The sequence below is a fragment of the Bidens hawaiensis genome, unplaced genomic scaffold (assembly GCF_021521415.1).
Source record: "Bidens hawaiensis isolate Kalapana, Puna unplaced genomic scaffold, B.hawaiensis_p1.1 tig00001895_1, whole genome shotgun sequence".
Taxonomy (NCBI): Eukaryota; Viridiplantae; Streptophyta; class Magnoliopsida; order Asterales; family Asteraceae; genus Bidens; species Bidens hawaiensis.
This window is the reverse complement of record NW_027504958.1, coordinates 45,184-58,583: the sequence shown is the minus strand read 5'-3', so window position 1 is coordinate 58,583 and position 13,400 is coordinate 45,184. Positions and strand designations below refer to the sequence as shown.

At 47.0% G+C, this 13,400-nt stretch overlaps 1 pseudogene; it reads right to left on the bottom strand.

The window, feature by feature from the left end:
- Positions 1–12,821: 12,821 nt before the first annotated feature.
- Positions 12,822–13,199, bottom strand: LOC143609549 (F-box/LRR-repeat protein At3g48880 pseudogene; annotated as a pseudogene).
- Between the last annotated feature and the right edge of the window lie 201 nt (positions 13,200–13,400).

Below are 13,400 nucleotides of genomic sequence, written 5' to 3'. Positions count from 1 at the left end.
TGTATTCGATTGGTACAGGTTAAGCTCGTTATTATACCAACACTGAATTGAAAAAATTAATCTGCCAACACAAAAAATAGCAGTGATGCTCATACGGCTTATATTAAATAAAATAATAGCATACTTGAAGAGGTATGTACCCGCCTTAACATCGAGCGGGGCGGGTCAACCCACAAGATATAGACAAGAGGCTTGAAATCAAGATATCATGAAGGCACAAAGCCAAAACCTATGCGCATGGCGCATATCACATATGCTCACGCATCACATATGCTCACGCGTATCACATGCTCACGCACCATATATGCTCACGCATATCACATCTGCGCGTGGCGCATCTCACATGCTCACGCATCATATATGCTCACGCATATCACATCTGCGCGTGGCGCATCTGCGCGTGGCGCATATTACATATGCTTGCGCATATCACATCTGCGCATGAAACATCTGCGCGTGAGAATAAAGAGAAGACCTCGCGCATCCTCAGGATAGGCGCATATCACACATGCACATAATCAACCTCGTCCTTATCCAAATCAGGATAAGGACAACCTTGATTGTGCTCGTCAGACAACCTTCCAGAAGGTATCCTTTAAGGAATAAGAATATGCTGATGTTGACAGCTGCCAATGAAAGGTGGACAACTCAGCAAAACCCATGTGCTACCACGTGATTGCACATGGGTCAGGTGAAATACCTGGGTCGGAGAATAATCAATGAAAAAGCACCAGGTGTCCTAAGGACACGTGGCGCAAAGCAATAGGAGAAGGCCAAAAAGGCCCTAATGGGATCTGAGCCCAATCATTGGAAACCCTAACACTATAAATACCACACCACCTCCACAAGGGGAGGTAAGCAAGAAAATACATTCCAATTCCTTACTCACTCTCAGATTATTATTATCTTCTCCTACAATCTCTTATTCTCACACCGGAGGGTTACCCCAAAGAGGACCCCTCTGTCCCTTTCTGAGGGGTAAGTTCACGGTGCTGCTCATTTTGTAGGTGGAAGAATTCATACTCCGGAGAACCATCGGTGAAATAGCATACTCATACCCGAGGAAAGTTGATCGTCTACCAGTGAGCCGATCCACGTTTCTTCATTGGCGCCATCACCTGTTACAACGGCAACAAAATCACCATCTCATCAGTTCTCTCTGAAAAACTTCACCATGGTCTCTGGTGTTCGAAACAGCGATCAAGTTCTGGAGGATATTGAGCTTGAGGATGTTAATGAGGGACAGCAGTTTCTGAGGGTGCCGCGTGATTCTGCGCGCACCACCAGTAACCTTCCCTTCATCACAACTCCTCATAGCCAGACTGAAACTCCTCCAGACGATCTCACGTTCCAAAATCTGACTGGCGCGAAACAAAAAGGACCAATGGGTCCAGAAGTTGAAACCAATGACCCTAAAGAATGGCTCATAAACGAACAACGACGTTTAATGGACAAATACAATGAGCTGGTCAAACACAAAAACTTAGCCGACTTAACACAAAGGCTCGCGTTTGATAAGCAAACCATTCAAGGAACAACAAAAAGGGCGCGCGCGCCGGAAGATGGTCACTCTGTTCACACTGAACACGCTGATTTTAGTGATGAAGAAGTGCATAGCATGAGGAAGACGCGAGATACTCATGCAGGAGGCTCACAGCTCCGCGCGCACATGAACATAGCGCCTGGGGCCAAATCCGATATGGATCTGTACACACCGTACAACCCACCAGCGAGAGGGCAAGTGGACGTAACCACACCATACAGGGCAGCCATCTTGGTGAAGCATTCAAAATTCACTGAGCGCATCGCGAAGGCTCCCATTCAGCACAAAACCAAGATGCCAAGTGGTTTGGGCAAGTACGACGGCACAACTGATCCAGACGATTTCCTACAAGGTTTTTACAACACTGGAAACCTAGAAAGCTGGACGATGCCAACATGGTGTCACATGTTTGCTCGCTGCCTCACGGGCGCAGCGCGTGTCTGGTTCGAAAGCTTGCCGACTGGACAAATCGATGGGTTCGAAGAGCTATTGGAGAAGTTCCAGGCTCACTTCGTACAGCAGCGCAGACACACGCGCGACCCCGATGACATCATGCACTGCGTGCGCAGGAATGATGAAACCATTGAAGACTACATAACCCATTTCAATCAGGAATCTCTGGCAATTGGAGGTATCACTGAACAACTCTTGCGCGTGGCCTTTATTCAAGGTGCGCGCAGTGATCAACTCCGCAGAGCTCTCGTGAGCAGAGATGGCATGCCAACCACTTGGGCCAAGCTAATGGAAGCATCGCGAGTCTTCGCGCGAAATGAAAAACAAATTGCCCAAGATAGAGCAAGAGATAGAGGGCATCAAACAGAAGCACCGCGCAACAATGAAAGGAGGGGCAAACAGAACTCCGTATGGTCCAGGTTGCAACAAACCAGTTTTTCTCCCGCAGAAAAGCAGGCGCAACCAAGTTCACCCCAGCCCCAAAAAGACATCCGTAATCGCGGAGAAAGTGACAAGAGGGAAGGCAGCAGAGAGCCTAACAGACCTCTACCAAGAATATGGACTCCCCTCACTAAAACGCCTTCACAAGTGTTGAGCACAGAGAATGTCCAGTTTAAAAGCCCCAAGCCGTTACTCCATAAGGGACCATCAAACAGTGGCAAGTATTGTGAGTTTCACAAGTCCACATGGCACAACACCGATGCATGCCACCATTTGAAGGATGCGATTGAAAGAGATGTGAAATCAGGCAAGTTGGCTCACCTGGTGAAAAACCCAAGACCAGAGAATGAACAGCCAGATGGAGCCCCAGCCAATAAAAAATTCAAAAGAATCTGTGTAGCCGAGGGAGGAAGGCTGGGGCAAAGATCGAGAAAGAGAAGCGCGCAAGTCCAAGGAGATTGGCGCGAGCAACAAGTAATCTTCCCAAGAATCAGGGGAGGCCCGTCTATCAGCAGTCCTCTAGTCATCACTACACACATTGCTCATTATGAAGTGTCAAAAGTCTTGGTGGACACTGGCAGTGAATCAGACATCATGTATGAGCAATGTTTCAGAAAGTTGGATCCAGCAGACCAAGCAAGGCTCGAAATTGTGAATGCACCAATCTCGGGTGTTTCAAATGAAATCATTCACCCCCTAGGTCAGATACAATTTGAACTAACCTTGGGGGATGAGAAACACAAGCGAGCCGAAATTGTCAACTTCTTGGTCTTGCCCACCACTTCATGCCACAATATGATCTTGGGTAGAGGAACGATTGCTCAATTCAACGCCATACCATCACCAGCGCACGGCGCGCTGGGGTTCCCAACACCAACAGGTGTAACATTTGTGTACCGAGATCATTTGTGCGCAGTGACAAGTATACCGAGGGAAGGGAGAATGAAACTTCCAATGGCAAACAACGCGCCAGAGGAATGGATTCTCAACCCAAAATTTCCAGAGCAAACAATCACAATTGGAGCTACGATATCAGACGACACAAGGTTGAGAATGAAAAGATTGCTCACAACGTATATGTCGGTCTTCGCGTGGCAACATTCTGATATGACTGGAGTTCCGCGAGACCTGGCGCAACATTCTCTCAACACCTTCAAGTCTGTAGAGCCAATTGCTCAAAAGAAGAGAGTCATGGGGGATGAGAAGGCAAAGGCCATGAATGAGCAAGTAGAAGATCTACTGCGCGCAAATATCATCCGCCCAATACGATACCAAACATGGGTAGCCAATCCTGTGATGGTAAAGAAGAGCAACGGGTCATGGAGGATGTGCATTGATTTCAAGGACCTCAACAAAACATGTCCAAAAGATTGTTACCCCCTCCCAAACATTGACGCGAAAGTGGACTCTGTGGCGCCATTTAAGCTCAAATGTTTCCTGGACGCCTACAAGGGCTATCACCAAATTCAAATGGCACCACAAGACGAGGACAAGACTGCCTTTAGAACTGACAAGGGTGTTTTTTTTTGTTACACAAAAATGCCCTTTGGTTTGAAGAATGCAGGAGCCACCTACCAAAGACTCATGGATGAGGTTTTCAACGAGCAAATTGGAAGAAACCTAGAAGTCTACGTGGATGATTTGGTGATTAAAAGCAGGGAGGAAAAACAAATGCTCAAAGACATCGAAGAAACCCTTTGGCGCCTAAAGGAAGTAAACATGAAGCTCAAACCGAGCAAATGCACATTCGGCGTAGAAGAAGGGAAATTTCTAGGTGTAATGGTCACCAAGGATGGTTTCAAGGTGAACCCAGAGAAGGTGGAGGCTATCACATGCCCTCACCATCCACCATGAAGGAAGTTCAAAAGTTGAATGGTAGATTGGTATCAATTAACAGGTTCCTAGCGAACCATGCAAGAAAATCTACCCCATTTGTTAACACATTGAGAAATTGCCTAAAGAAAAGCCAATTCAAGTGGACGCCTGAGGCCGAACAAGCTTTCAGTGAGATAAAAGAATGTCTGATAAATCTGCCTGCGCTCACAGCTCCACTTCCAGGCGAAACTCTAACATTGTACCTGTCAGCAGGAGAGCGCGCCATCGGCGCAGTGTTGTTGGTGGATCGCAAGGGAATCCAAACACCAATCTATTATGTGAGTCGGGTGCTGACAGATCCTGAGACGTGCTACTCCATCATGGAAAAGTTAGTTTTGTCACTAACACACGCGTCGCGCAAGCTTCATAGATATTTCAATGGTCATCCTATTGAAGTTCTGACTGGTTACAACATCCAGCAAGTCTTGCGGCGTCCCGCGCTCTCAGGAAGGCTGACAAAATGGGCGCTGGAATTAGGAGAGCACACGATCGCCTATAAGCCCCGTCCAGCAATAAAGGGACAAGTCTTAGCTGATTTCATCGCAGAAATCCCTGAAGGAAAAATTGAAGAGGCTCAGCGCGAGGTAGACCCTCCGCAAGCCAATAATGAAAAAAATGTTTGGAGATTATTCACTGATGGAGCTTCAAACAATGAAGGGTCCGGCGCAGGCCTCAAGCTGGTGGATCCAGAAAGTCATGAGTATACTTACGCAATCAGGTTGGATTTCAAGAGCACCAACAATGAAGCTGAGTATGAAGCCCTGCTGGCTGGTCTGCGCATCGCGCACAAGTTCGGAGTTAAAAAGCTAGAGGCCCATGTTGATTCATACTTGGTAGCAGCACAGGTTAATGGCCTTTATGATGCCAAGGAGAACACCATGCCTCTGTATCTAGAGCAGGCGAGAAAACTCATCGAGCAATTTGACTTCTTCAGAATCATACATATTCCGCGCAGTGAAAACAAGTCTGCCGACGCGCTGAGTAAGATGGCATCAACCAGCTTCGATCACTTTGGCAAAGATGTCAGGGTGGAAGTAATGAGCAACCCGTCGGTGGGAGCGAAGTCTGTCCTTGTAATTCATACAACACCTTCATCATGGATAACTCCATTAATGGAATTCTTGAAGGAGGGAAAGATACCGGACGATCGCGCACAGGCGAGGAAGATAAGACACAAGTCGCAGAACTACGAACTGCTTGATGGTACGTTATATCGACGCTCTTATCTTGGACCGCTCATGAAATGCCTAGATGCTGAGGAAGCAAGCTATGTGATCAGAGAGATACACGAAGGAATCTGTGGAATACATGCTGACCCCGCATGGTGGTTGCCAAGGCAATGAGCGCAGGTTACTATTGGCCAGGCATGTACTTGGACGCGTTAAAAGAGATCCAAAAATGCAAAGCGTGTCAGAGCTATGCGCCAAACACCATGCGGCCAAAGAACAACTTGATTCCGGTGACCTCCGCATGGCCTTTCCACAAATGGGCAATCGATATTGTGGGTCCCCTACCGCAAGCGCAAGGGCGAGTAAAATTTTTGGTAGTGGCAGTAGACTATTTCACAAAATGGGTTGAAGCCAAGCCACTAGCAAAAATCACAGCCGAGGCGATGAAGCAATTAATTTGGAGCCACATCATATGCCGTTTTGGCCTGCCCATGGAAATTGTGAGCGACAATGGCAAACAATTCACCGACAGGAAGATATCCAGTTGGCTCAAGGAATTGCGCATCAACCAAATCTTCACTTCAGTATACTCAGGGGAATGGCCAAGTGGAGCGCGCGAACCAAAGCTTGCTGAATGGGCTGAAGAAAAGGTTGGAGGGAGAATCCCATTCATGGGTCGAGGAGCTACCTAATGTCCTTTGGGTGCACAGGACATTAAGCAAAACCAGCAATGGCGAATCCCCGTTCAGCCTAACCTATGGAACGGAGGCTATGATTCCAGCAGAAATTGGATGCCCATCCCATAGAGTGCTCATGATGAGTAAGATTGATAACGAGCGCGAAAGGAGGTTGGATCTCAACTTACTTGAAGGGCGCAGAGAGGCGGCTATCATCAGTGAAGCCAAATACAAGAAAAAACTAGAAAAATATTACAATCAACGCGTGAAAGAATGCCACTTCAAGAAGAACGATTTTGTCCTTCGGAACAATGAAGCTAGCCGCGCAATACCTCCGGGAAAAATGTCCCCCAACTGGGAGGGACCTTATCAAGTCTCGGAAGAATTGGGAAAAGGCGCATACACTTTAAAAGATTTGAATGGAAAGAAGATCCCGCGCGCATGGAACGCAGCACAGCTTAGAAAATGTTTCATGTAAAAATTGTCAAGTTTGTAATCAAGGCTTTTTAAGCCATTATGAATAATGATAAGCGCGATTTTCTCTTAATGTGTGTTCTATTACCTTTTGCATACATGTTTCACACTTCCCTTTATTAATTTTGAGCAATATGACAACATTGTATTGACATCAAAACTAAAAATAAAACGAAGTAAAACATACATGCGCGAGCTTCAAGCTCAAACGCGTTAACGAGTTTTAACTCTAAAACGTTAGGGCCTTAGCCCAATAATATGAGCCTTAGCTCAGGGCCTTAGCCCAATAATACGAGCCTTAGCTCAAATCACTCACAACATCCATCCTACATGCTGCGCAGCTAGACCATAAAAATACCTAAGCACAACTAAGGCAAAGCACATGCCAAAACATAGTTGTTAAGGTCTCAGGTCGAGATCGCGCATGGAATTGTAATGGATATCAGAGTAACACATACTGACACGTAAAGGCTAAAAAAAAACTCATAATTCCCTATAATAAAGGCGCGATAACGTCGCGCAAAAGAGGAATAATGAAACGCCAAGGCACGTGTCAGCATAGTCAGGATATTGCAAAATCACTTAAAATATGACAAGGATTAAGTAAAATAATTTCCTTACAACCTTGTTCAAATTTCAACATGCAAGCATATCTTATATTCAACAAGCAAACATGCAATATAAAGAGATGAATGGGGAATGCGCAAGATGCGAATAAGGGAAAAACAAAATTTCATTCCAAAACATAGAAATTTACAAATTTACAAAATGATGAGATACAAACTACAAATAAAAAAAAAACATAAAGGGCTTCTCAAGTCTCTATATCAACGTCAGCCTCTTCATCGCCCTCATCATTACCTCCCTCAGCATCTGGCGCAGCCCGCTCCTCGTCATCTCCAAACTTGCCATAGTCAAGCTGTTCGTCTTGAATGGAGTCGTCTTCTATCACAATAGTGTCAGGAGCGGGTCCTTTGGCCACGCCAGAGCCGCTAGCAGAGGCAGCATTGCCCGCGCCATCATCGCCGCCACCAGCCCCTTCACACTCGTCAAGTAATTTCTTTAGAGCGCCGAGATCGGGCTGATCAGCAAGCGAGGCTATCTGCAAATCATAAGGAAAAGTATGAGTACAAAAAGACTAGGAAAATAAGTCAAGGTAAACTCATTAAGGTTAAAATACCTGCTCAAGGATGGGAATGGGAGTATTCAAATACTTCTCCCCCACCTCGGCCATGTCAGAGCAGACGACGTCGAGCTGATAAGGGTAGTCGGATGGGTTCTTCTTCAGCATGCTATATTCACAGCCATCCTTAAACCCTTCAGCTCAACCCACCAAGCGCGAGGCAGCGTTGCAATCCATCACAAGGGTCTGAAACTCGTCTGAGTATTTCATCGCATAAGCGCAACGAATCATACCCTGTGAGACTAGCCATTGGCGATCCTGCGCGAGGGAAGAAACAGACGTCTCAAGAGCAGGAATCTGAGAGTTTAACAACTCAACAGTTTCCTTGGTCTGTTTTAGCTCTTCTCTGACGGACGCTGCTGCCGCCAAGGCCTCATTTCTTTCCGCTCGCGCAGCATCGAGCTCTTCTTGGCCAGACGCTGCCGTCGCCAGGGCTTCATCCTTCTCTGCCCGCGCGGCCTCAAGCTCTTTCTTTAGGCGCGCAACCTCACTCTCTAATAAAGATTTGTCAGTGATAGCCTGCACAAGAGTTTGATCACGCGCCTCTGCATCTAGCTCCAAATCGCGCACTCGCCGCGCGTACTTGGCCGCATCCGCCTCTGCTGCCTGCAGCTTCTCCCGCGCAGCCTGCAGCTCATGCCCGCGCTTCACGAAGGCAGCGTTGGCACTTGCTCGGTTCTCGCTGAGTTCTGCTTGGAGTTTCTAAGCTCTCTCTCGAGCGTCAAAAAGATTCCAAGCAGACACCTTAGCCTCTTGCTTGGCCTCCGCAAGAGCATCACGCACCTTTACATAATCATAGCGAAGCTCTTGGGAGGCAGCAAAGAACGCAGACCCAGCAAAAAGATGGTCATTGAGCAAGTCCACGCGAGCGCGGTCCTCCTGAAACCTCCTTTCAGCTGGAGGCACAGAGTGAGCCCAGAAGTCTTCACACACACCCATGGACTGAAATGAGCTATCCTCAGTAATATTCCATCTCGGGCGGTATATGTGATCGGCTTCCTGCAAACACAAAGCAACGTTCTAGTCATCTAAACATTAATATGGAAGTCCGCGCAGCGGAGCAAAACGAACTTATACCTGCGGAGAGCAAGCAGAAAAGTCAGCGCCAGCCCCACGAGAAGGCTGCGCCACGAAATCTCGTGGCGCTACAGGGCTTGCGCGGCCACCATCGGAGTCTTCAAAATTGACCTCCTCATCATCCTCTGTAACAGGTCTTTTCTCCTGCGACTTGGAAAAATCAAAACCAATCTCGCGAGGAGGGCTGCGCGTAGGAGGAGGTGAGGGAGGTCTCGACGCCGCTAGATCAGCGCGTAAAACAGTCTCCTGCTCCTTAGTAATCCCAATGAGGGGAGATTCAGTGCTTGCAGGAGCAGGAGCAGAACCAACGGCGCTGGCGCCGGCGCCAGCAGTGCCGCCAGCAGCTTGTGTGCCAGCTATAATTCCTATGAAAAAACCAACAAAGAGAAATGATTCATGACTTGATCTAAAAGAAAAAAGTCAGAAAATAAAAGCGCAATATATACCTTGGCGCACCGCCGTTCGCGAGTTAAACATCGTCATGAAGTCCATTTTCCCCCTTTTCGAGGGTAAAACAGGGGACTTCAAAGCAACCTTCGACGCAGCCTCGGTACCTTGTTGCGCCTGAGGTTGATCCACCAAGGTCGCCGGCTCTACAAACATTTGAGTGAGCAAAGATCCATTAATAACTCTATCGGAATCACGCTCATAAAACCATAAAGTATAAAAAAAGTATACCTGTTGGAAAAGAAGAAACAGCAGGCGCAGCGCCGCTTCCCTTTTCCGCCGCGCGAAGAGAGGAGGTGGCGGCACCATACCTCGTGTGGACAGGAGGACTGCCCACACCTTGAGGCAAAGAAGACAAGGAAAACTTGGAGGTAAACCCCTTGGTTTTCTTAAGTCCCTTCGCTTGAGTAGGAGGATCCTGAGCAACAGGGGCATCATTTTTCTTCTGTTTTTTACTGGCCCTGCGCCAGTTTTCCCTTTAGCTTTACGCTTGAGTTGTGGCACGTCAGCTTCCTCCTCCACCTCTTCTTCCGCGAGCTCCAGCTCATAGTTCTCGAGCGCATCTACAATACGTGCAACAGAAATGTTAACCAAATTTGGTATTCTAAAGGCATCAGCATAAGTACAAAGGCCTACCAGGCGCATCGCTGTCAAAGCAAAATCCAAAATCAACAGGGATGAACATATCATCGAAGCGATCGGGGAAACCAACTTCCCCAGCGCCCAGCGCGACAGAGCCACCCTCCATATGCTCATCATAGGCGGCATGGACGTACTCCTTGCTTACTGCATAAGACACGACAAATGATATCAGCAAAACGAATTATATTCGCGCAGAAATAATGCAATGAGCTAATAACTCACATAAGCCATCAACTTGGATAACAGGCTCAGTCGCGCTGTCGGTCCACCTCCTGCTCATACCAACCCCCACCAGCGCCTCCTCGCAAATATTCTTGGCGGGGGATGGTTCAGCAGTCAACTTATTAACCCATGCGCCAGTTGGGTTTTTAAGAACATTCTCATCCGCGGGCGCAGAAGTGATCGCGCGCATGGTCATGCGGATGGGAACCACACCAGCCTTAATATAAAAAAATTTCTCAGACCAGTCATGAAGGCTTTTGAAGGAAACAGTGCAGCACTTGACCTTCTGACTGCGAGGAATGAACGAGAACCAAGAATCTTGGATTTTTGGCTTATAAAAATATTGAAAGCGCCGAGGGGTGGGCTCCTCGCGCTGAGCTTTGCACATGAACTCAAAATGAGTCATGCGCAAGTCCAAAAGGATGGACTTGGGATATGTGAATCCCATGAAATTGAAGCAGCGTACCCATAAACCTTGTCATCGGGAGACGAAGGTTGCAGTGAGTGAAAAAATGGCAGTATAAGGAGATATAGCCGGTGGGCGGATCTGCCGCCGTTTGCCCGGCCGCCGAGAGCAGACAGCCGTACTCAGGGAGAAAACCCTGAGAGGCGATGAGACTGTCGAAATCAGACTGTCTCAATTTGCAGGGAATCTCATCCCACCTCTTCACTGTCTTGCCCTTCCCCACCTCCTCCGACGAGGCCTCGGCAGCCCGTTTTCCCTTGCCGGTCTTCTTCAAAGTGGACATGACTAATGATTTTACACGGCGTTTGCTGGGGGAGATTGTGGCGTCTGGGTTATCAGACATACAACTGTGAATCAAACAGAGGTTACTTCAAGAACGGAAATCTGGAAGCAAAGGGCTCTTAATCGGAATAAAAATGGAAGGAAAGAAAAAGCTCTGAAATAACAATGAAGATGAAGAATAACAACTCAAAAGGCTTGCTTTTATAGGCCCAGGAGAGAGAGAAACAGGTACTGATCAGAGTTCACGCGCCCCCACTCGCAGGTGCAGGCCAACGCGAGCGCGACACGTGTTCCTGACACTGTGTGAGGGGACATAAAAGGGAACGAAACAGGTACTGATCAGAGTTCACGCGCCCCCACTCGCAGGTGCAGGCCAACGCGAGCACGACACGTGTTCCTAACACTGTGTGAGGGGACAGGAAAGGCAACTGTAGCACCTCGAGCACACGAAAAGTCTGACACATGTCACCATCTCTGACGCATGTCAGCACCAACCAACCACGTACATGGACGATTCATTTCAACCAAAAGGGTAGAATTTCGCGCAACGATGAGAAATAAAAAAGGAAAAGGCAAACCCTATTAAAAGAGAACTATTAAGTCTAATATCTATCTTACCTCGCTCGCGCGAGACAAGACACACATTAGACTGGGGGGGCTTGAAGAGGTATGTACCCGCCTTAACATCGAGCGGGGCGGGTCAACCCACAAGATATAGACAAGAGGCTTGAAATCAAGATATCATGAAGGCACAAAGCCAAAACCTATGCGCATGGCGCATATCACACATGCTCACGCATATCACATATGCTCACGCATCACATATGCTCACGCATATCACATATGCTCACGCATCACATATGCTCACGCGTATCACATGCTCACGCACCATATATGCTCACGCATATCACATCTGCGCGTGGCGCATATCACATGCTCACGCATCATATATGCTCACGCATATCACATCTGCGCGTGGCGCATCTGCGCGTGGCGCATATTACATATGCTTGCGCATATCACATCTGCGCATGAAACATCTGCGCGTGAGAATAAAGAGAAGACCTCACGCATCCTCAGGATAGGCGCATATCACACATGCACATAATCAACCTCGTCCTTATCCAAATCAGGATAATGACAACTTTGATTGTGCTCGTCAGACAACCTTCCAGAAGGTATCCTTTAAGGAATAAGAATATGCTGATGTTGACAGCTGCCAATGAAAGGTGGACAACTCAGCAAAACCCATGTGCTACCACGTGATTGCACATAGGTCAGGTGAAATACCTGGGTCAGAGAATAATCAATGAAAAAGCACCAGGTGTCCTAAGGACACGTGGCGCAAAGCAATAGGAGAAGGCCAAAAAGGCCCTAATGGGATCTGAGCCCAATCATTGGAAACCCTAACACTATAAATACCACACCACCTCCACAAGGGGAGGTAAGCAAGAAAATACATTCCAATTCCTTACTCACTCTCAGATTATTATTATCTTCTCCTACAATCTCTTATTCTCACACCGGAGGGTTACCCCAAAGAGGACCCCTCTGTCCCTTTCTGAGGGGTAAGTTCACGGTGATGCTCGTTTTGTAGGTGGAAGAATTCATACTCCGGAGAACCATCGGTGAAATAGCATACTCATACCCGAGGAAAGTTGATCGTCTACCAGTGAGCCGATCCACGTTTCTTCAATACTAAAAAACGGTGATTAGTTTAATTAGTATATTTACAATGCAAGATGATTATACAATATAATCAAACCACCTACTATTATTATGATAATTGTAATTAGTATCCAACACTTCTTACACAAGACCTTCTGTCTCACTTACTTGACAATATACAACAAAGAAAACAAAAACAACCTCAAATTGCAAGAGACCTCACTTCATCATCTTTCCAAAGGCCTTCTTCATACTTATACCACCTCAAAAACCCCTCATCAACCCAAGTTCTCCTACACATAACACACAGATCATCTATACACGTCACAAACTCACGTATCCTAGACGCCTTTTTGATAATCAACTCATCAAGCTCCTTAAGAACTTTTCTAGGGGCGGGCGGCGGGGGCACTTCAACAATAACACAATGTGAAATGTTAAGCACTTCAAGGTGTTTTAATCCATCTAATATTATTAACAATGCGTCCTTAAAGAGCATCGAGCAACGGAGGCTCAAAACTTTTAAGTTTGGCAAGCAAGTTGCAAGTGTGTGAGCAAAGAACACGTCACACGGGCCCATGATTTTGAGTTGTGAAAAGACAGTAAATCGTACGATTAAAACAGTAAATCGTACGATTAAAAAACCGAATACAAACGAGTTAATACAGTTTCGAATTTTACTCGATTGTAAACCTTATGATCACATCAACCCTCAAACCGTTTCGGAACGAAACCCATTCTGACCCGAACCTGCTTGGACCTGAATCCATTTCCACCTGGA